Genomic DNA, 7,699 nt, shown 5'->3' on the forward strand with positions numbered 1-7,699 from the left:
TGTGGAAATCGACGTAAATACAAAGGAGAGTTCAAGTAACACAAGAAATATCAGTGTCTTGGTTACAACATAATTTTACAAAATGCTTCCAAAGGGGAAAGTAGGCAAAGTGTTCAATCCCTGGGTTGGGAAGATCCCCTGGAGTAGGAAAGGGCAATCCATACCAGTATTCTTGTCTAGAAAATTCCATGGACGGAGGAGCCTGACAGGCTACAATCTGTGTGGGACAGCAAAGAGGCAGACACCACTGAGCACGTACACACATGGAGGCAAAGTGTGCAATCGCTCTATTTTTCACAACTACATGTAAATCTAATATCACAAAAAAAGTTACATACAAAGCTGCCTATTAAAGCTTCTATAATAATAAACTGAAAGTTACCTAAATGTCCAACAAGAGACATCTGGTAAAGCAAATTATGGTACAATGAGGAATACCAAGTGCTCACTAAGAACGACCATGCAGGGACTTCCCTGGAAGTCCAGTGGTTAAGACTCTGAGGACTTGCCTGGTGGCACAGTGGATGAGAATCCGCCTGCCAGTGCAGGGGATTTGGGTTCCATCCCTGGTCTGGGAAGATTCCACATGCCATGGAGTAACAAAGCCCAAGTGCCAGAACTACTGAGCCTGAGCTCTAGAGCCCTCGAACTCCAACTACCGAGCCCACACACCAACTGCTGAGGAAGCCCTTTGCTCCAAGGCCCACGTGCAGCAACTACTGAAGCCTGATACCTAGAGCTCATGCTCTGCAATAGCAGAAGCCACTGGAATGAGAAGCCCATGCAATGAAGAATAACCCCCACTCGCTGCAATTAGAGAAAGCCCGCACAGAGAAAAGACCCAGGGCAATTAAAAACAAAAAAAAACCTCATTCCGGTGCAGCAGGCGTAGGTTCAATCCCTGGTCAAGGAACAAAGATCCCACTTGGCACACAACCAAAAGATTTAAAAAAAAAAAATCATTTAGATTATTTGACTTGATATTAAGTGAAGAAAGCAAGTTGCAAATCAAAGGTGAAATCCCTGTCTGATGTGTATGCATTTGCTTACAAAATGAATCGTGGGAAAGTGGGAGAAAAGCATATAAACCTTTGGAAAGAAAAAAATCAAAAATGTTTCCCTTCAGAAACCAAAAGTTCTCTCTTGATCATTAATGCACTTGCTAACTAAAAAGACTCCAAGTGAATTCAGTCCTTGACTCCTCATTCCTTAAGCTGCTGACATTCTAGGAGATGAAAATTCTAGTTCTAATAAACTTAGTGTTTATATACGCTTAAACCCTTTAGAGATTATAGTGATTTCCTACACATATGAAACATTGCTTAGATACATAAGCGCGTGTGTGCCAAGTTGATTCAGTCATGTCTAACTCTGCAACCCTATGGACTAGCCAACCAGGCTCCTCTGTCCATGGGACTTGCCAGGCAAGAATACTGGAGTGGGTTGCCTATGCCCTCCTCCAGGGGTCTTCCTGACCCAGGAAAACAAAATATATTTAAATAAAATTATTTAAAAAAACAATTTCTTACCAGGTCCACCCCAGAACTACTGACTTTTTAAAAAGCACTTGTTTTAACAAGCACTCCACCTAATCATGATGGAGAACCAATGCAATGTGCATTGAAAGGCCTTACTGTAAGTTGCAGCAAAATGTCAGTTGCTTTTCTCTGGATAATGAGATTTGGGTGATTTTTGTTTTCTTCTTTGTATCTTCCTATGGTTGACAAAAATAGTAAATATTACATGTTCTCTTTCAAAATGAAAGTAACTTTATATGTATTTTTCTGCTTCTGAAAATAATGTGAACTCCCAGGTTGCTCAGTGGTAAAGCATCTGCCTGTGAATGCGGATGTAAGAGATGTAGGTTCCATCCCTAGGTCAGAAAGATACCTGGGAAATTTCATGGACAGAGGAGCCTGGCAGGTACAGTCCATGGGGTCGGCTGCGACTGAGTGACTGAGCACGCATGTACAAGTAATGTATGGGTTCTGGTTCTAATATGATGCTGAACTGTTAGCGCTCCAGGAATTGCCCTCAGGGCTTTTTCTCTTTCACTCAGGGGCTGCACCCTTGCAAATCTCAGCAGGATGTCTGCAGGGTGTATTGAAAACTGTGATGGTTAACTGTGTGTGTCAACTTGACTGGGTTAAGGCATGCCCAGATAGCTAGTAAAATAGAACTTCTGAATGTGTTCTGTGAGGGTGTCTCTGGAAAAGATCAGCATCTGAATCAGTAGGCTGAGTTAAGATGATTCCCACCAATGCAGGTGGGATCAACCACTCCACTGAAAAGAACAAAAATGTCGGGGGTGTGTGAATTTGCTCTCTCTGAGCTGAGGTGTCTGTTTTCTGCCCTCGGACCTCCATACTCCTGGTTCTCCACCCATGGGACTCAAACTGAATTACACCCCAGCTTTCCCAATTCCCCAGGTTGCAAATGGCAGATTGTGGGACTTAGCCTCCATAATTATGTGAGCCAGTTCCTATAATAAATCTCTTAAATAAATATATATACATCCTATTGGTTCTGTTTTTCTGGAGAATCCTGCCTATACAAGCTCCAAAGTCCATTTAGTACCGAAAGAACCGAAAATAACCTGGGATAGTGGATGTGGCAGCCTTGGTTCTGAATGCTGCAGAGAAGATCACATGGACATGAAAAGAAATGCAAATAAAAACTACAGCGAGGGGTGACTGCTTAATCCCAGGCCTTGCAGGTTAGTTTTTTCTAGGTTTGGACCCAAGGCTTCTGTTGAAACCATGCTCCACCAGATCATTGGTCAGGCCAAGAAGTATTCTAGCTTGATCCCCCTCTTCATATTTATTGGGCCAGGATGTACTAGAACAGCATCATATGTCACGTGCCTGGCATTGTTCAATCCCGTTGTCAGCTGGGACAGAAAGAATAACCCAGACCTCTGGAACCAGCTGGGACCTAATCAGTACAAGTTCAACTCTGTGAGTGTAGATTACAGCAGACTGAAGAAAGAAGGTCCAGACTTCTAAATGAAGCATTTCACTATAAAGTTGCTTAGAAGGAAGGTCTTCCAGAAGCCATTCACACAATTCCATCTAACCAGGAAATACTTGCCCTCTAAATGCACAAAACCATGTTAGTGTATTGTGTTGGAGTTTACACTGATTAATAAGTAGTCTGAAACTTAAAAAAAAAAAAAAATACAATGAGGGGCTTCCCTGGTGGCTCAGCAGTGAAGAGTACATCTGCTAATGCAGAAGACACAGTTTCCACCCCTGATCTAGGAAGATACCTCGTGCCGAGGAGCAACTCAGCCCATGTGCTACAACCACTGAGCCTGTGCTCCAGAGCCCGGGAGCCATGACTACTGAACCCAAGTGCCACAACTACTGAAGTCCGAGTGCTCTGGAGCACATGCTCTGCAACAAGAGAAGCCACCTCAGTGAGGAGCCCACACACCATACCTAGAGAGTAGCCCCCACACCTAGAGAGTAGCCCCCACTCTCCACAACTACAGAAAATCATCACAGCAACCAAGACCCAGCACAGCCAAAAATAATTTAAAAAAAAATTTTTAAGGCAATTTTCTTTTTTAAATCTACAATGCAGGGGACTTCCCTTATGATCCAGTGGTTAAAACTCCATGCTCCCAATGCAAGGGACCTGATATCCATCCTTGGTCAGGGAATTAGAGTCTGCATGCCCTAAGAGCCCATTATGCCAAGACTAAAGATCCTGCATGCCACAGTGAAGACCGGGCACAGCCAAATTAAAACAAAAGCTACAATGAGGTATCACACTGGTCAGAATCAGATCAGATCAGTCACTCAGTCATGTCCGACTCTTTTCGACCCCATGAATCGCAGCACGCCAGGCCTCCCTGTCCATCACCAACTCCTGGAGTTCACTCAGACTCACGTCCATTGAGTCAGTGATGCCATCCAGCCATCTCATCCTCTGTCATCCCCTTCTCCTCCTGCCCCCAATCCCTCCCAGCATCTGAGTCTTTTCCAATGAGTCAACTCTTTGCAAGAGGTGGCCAAAGTACTGGAGTTTCAGCTTTAGCATCATTCCTTCCAAAGAAATCCCAGGGCTGATCTCCTTCAGAATGGACTGGTTGGATCTCCTTGCAGTCCAAGGGACTCTCAAGAGTCTTCTCCAACACCACAGTTCAAAAGCATCAATTCTTTGGCGCTCAGCCTTCTTCACAGTCCAACTCTCACATCCATACATGACCACAGGAAAAACCATAGCCTTGACTAGACGAACCTTTGTTGGCAAAGTAATGTCTCTGCTTTTGAAAATGCTATCTAGGTTGGTCATAACTTTTCTTCCAAGGAGTAAGCGTCTTTTAATTTCATGGCTGCAGTCATCATCTGTACTGATTTTGGAGCCCAGAAAAATAAAGTCTGACACTGTTTCCACTGTTTCCCCATCTATTTCCCATGAAGTGGTGGGACCGGATGCCATGATCTTCATTTTCTGAATGTTGAGCTTTAAGCCAACTTTTTCACTCTCCACTTTCACTTTCATTAAGAGGCTTTTGAGTTCCTCTTCACTTTCTGCCATAAGGGTGGTGTCATCTGCATATCTGAGGTTATTGAGATTTCTCCCGGCAATCTTGATTCCAGTTTGTGTTTCTTCCAGTCCAGCGTTTCTCATGATGTACTCTGCATAGAAGTTAAATAAACAGGGTGACAATATACAGCCTTGACGTACTCCTTTTCCTATTTGGAACCAGTCTGTTGTTCCATGTCCAGTTCTAACTGTTGCTTCCTGACCTGCATACAAATTTCTCAAGAGGCAGATCAGGTGTTCTGGTATTCCCATCACTTTCAGAATTTTCCACAGTTTATTGTGATCCACACAGTCAAAGGCTTTGGCATAGTCAATAAAGCAGAAATAGATGTTTTTCTGGAACTCTCTTGCTTTTTCCATGATCCAGCGGATGTTGGCAATTTGATCTCTATATAGAAGCTCTATACAGTCAGCAAAAACAAGACCAGGAGCTGACTGTGGCTCAGACCATGAACTCCTTATTGCCAAATTCAGACTTAAATTGAAGAAAGTAGGGAAAACCACTAGACCATTCAGGTATAACCTAAATCAAATCACTTATGATTATACAGTGGAAGTGAGAAATAGATTTAAGGGCCTAGATCTGATAGATAGAGTGCCTGATGAACTATGGAATGAGGTTTGTGACATTGTACAGGAGACAGGGATCAAGACCATCCCCATGGAAAAGAAATGCAAAAAAGCAAAATGGCTGTCTGGGGAGGCCTTACAAATAGCTGTGAAAAGAAGAGAAGCGAAAAGCAAAGGAGAAAAGGAAAGATATAAACATCTGAATGCAGAGTTCCAAAGAATAGCACAAAGAGATAAGAAAGCCTTCTTCAGCGATCAATGCAAAGAAATAGAGGAAAACAACAGAATGGGAAAGACTAGGGCTCTCTTCAAGAAAATCAGAGATACCAAAGGAACATTTCATGCAAAGATGAGCTCGATAAAGGACAGAAATGGTATGGACCTAACAGAAGCAGAAGATATTAAGAAGAGATGGCAAGAATACACAGAAGAACTGTACAAAAAAGATCTTCACGACCCAGATAATCACGATGGTGTGATCACTGACCTAGAGCCAGACATCCTGGAATGTGAAGTCAAGTGGGCCTTGGAAAGCATCACTACGAACAAAGTTAGTGGAGGTGATGGAATTCCAGTTGAGCTATTCCAAATCCTGAAAGATGATGCTGTGAAAGTGCTGCACTCAATATGCCAGCAAATTTGGAAAACTCAGCAGTGGCCACAGGACTGGAAAAGGTCAGTTTTCATTCCAATCCCAAAGAAAGGCAATGCCAAAGAATGCTCAAACTACCACACAATTGCACTCCTCTCACACACTAGTAAAGTAATGCTCAAAATTCTCCAAGCCAGGCTTCAGCAATATGTGAACCGTGAACTTCCTGATGTTCAAGCTGGTTTTAGAAAAGGCAGAGGAACCAAAGATCAAATTGCCAACATCCACTGGTCAGAACAGTCATCATCAAAAAATCTACAGCCAGGACTTCCCTGGTGGGCCAGTGGCTAAGACTCGGCAGGCATACTCCCATTGCAGGAGGCCCAAGTTTGATCCCTGGTTGGGGATCTAGATCCCACATGCCACAGCTAAGACCAAGTACAGCCGAATAAATAAAATTTTTAAGAATCTACAGCCATCAGACTAAGGAAGGCCTGGAAACGTAGGGGCCACATGAGCTACAGCCTCAGCTGCATCAGCAAACACCGGGAGCACCCGGGAGGCTGGGACAATGCTGGTGGCATTCATCACCACAGGCTCAACTTCAACAAGTATCACCCAGGATACTTTGGGCAAGCTGGTATGAGGCATTACCGATTAAAGAGGAACTAGAGCAGAACTTCCCTGGAGTTGAGGGTGATCCAGTGGTTGGGACTCTGAGCATCCAGTGCAGGGAGTATGGGTTGGATCCCTGGTTGGGGAACTGAGACCCCACATACTGTGCAGCCAAAAAAAAAAAAAGAAGAAACAGAGCTTCTGCCCAGATGTCAACCTTGATAAATTGTCAGCTTTAGTCAGTGAACAGACATGGGTATAAACGCTGCCAAGAACAAGAGGAGGTGCTCCTATCGTCAATGCAGTGCATTCAGGCTACTAAATACAAACTTCTGAGCAAGGAAAAGATCCCAAAGCAGCCTGTCATGGTGAAGGTCAAATTCTTCAGCAGCAGAGCTGGGAAGGTTAAGGATGTGAGTAGGGCATGTGCCCTAGTAGCTTGAAGCCACGTGGTAGGAGATGCATTAAATGTTAACAACTGCTTTTAAAAAAAAAAAAGAAGGTCTACAAATAATAAACTCTGGAGAGAGTATGGAGAAAAGGGAAACCCTCCTACACTGTCATTGAAAATGTAAATTGGTGCAGCCACTAAAGAGAACAGAATAAAAGTTTCTTAAAAAATTAAAAATAGAGCTGCCATATGACCCAGCTATCCCACTCCTGGGCACGTATCTGGAGAAAATCATAATTCAGAAAGATACATGCATCACTGCAGCACTATTTACAATAGCCAGGACATGGAAGCAACCTAATGTCTATCAACAGAGGGATGGATTAAGAAGATGTACATATATACACTGGAGTATTACTCAGTAGTAAGAAAAGAGCAAAATAATGCCATTTGCAGCAATATGGATGGACCTAAAGATTATCATACGGAGAAGGCGATGGCACCCACTCCAGTGCTCTTGCCTGGAAAATCCCATGGACGGAGGAGCCTGGTGGGCTGCAGTCCATGAGGTCGCTAAGAGTCGGACACGACTGAGTGACTTCACTTTCACTTTTCACTTTCATGCATTGGAGAAGGAAATGGCAATCCACTCCAGTGTTCTTTCCTGGAGAATCCCAGGGACGGGGGAGCCTGGTGGGCTGCCGTCTATAGGTTCACACAGAGTCGGACACGACTGAAGCGACTTATCAGCAGCAGAAGCAAAGATTATCATAGTAAGTGAAGTAAGTCCAAAGAGAAAGACAAATACCATATGATATCACTTATATATGGAGTCTTTAAAAAAAAGAGAGAGAGAGAGCGCAAATGAACTTATTTGCAAAACATAAGTAGAGTCATGGATGTAGGAAACAAACTTAAAGTTATCAAAGTAGTGGGGAACTGGAATTACTTTTACTGGCACAATACACAGCAAGATT

The 7,699-nt window shown here is 43.4% G+C and overlaps 2 pseudogenes across 1 annotated transcript; both read left to right on the forward strand.

Annotated features, from left to right (window-relative positions):
* The first annotated feature begins 2,635 nt into the window (after positions 1-2,635).
* On the forward strand, positions 2,636-3,965 carry LOC147351688 (cytochrome c oxidase subunit FA4 pseudogene; annotated as a pseudogene). Its single transcript, XR_015147620.1, has one exon. The product of XR_015147620.1 is annotated as a cytochrome c oxidase subunit FA4 pseudogene (transcript).
* Positions 3,966-6,135: 2,170 nt separating this feature from the next.
* LOC147351689 (large ribosomal subunit protein uL15 pseudogene) lies at positions 6,136-7,028 on the forward strand (annotated as a pseudogene).
* Positions 7,029-7,699: the final 671 nt, after the last annotated feature.

This window comes from Bos grunniens, chromosome 19, assembly GCF_055505025.1.
Source record: "Bos grunniens cultivar Pamir isolate PY7600 chromosome 19, Bosgru_T2T1.0, whole genome shotgun sequence".
NCBI lineage: Eukaryota > Metazoa > Chordata > Mammalia > Artiodactyla > Bovidae > Bos > Bos grunniens.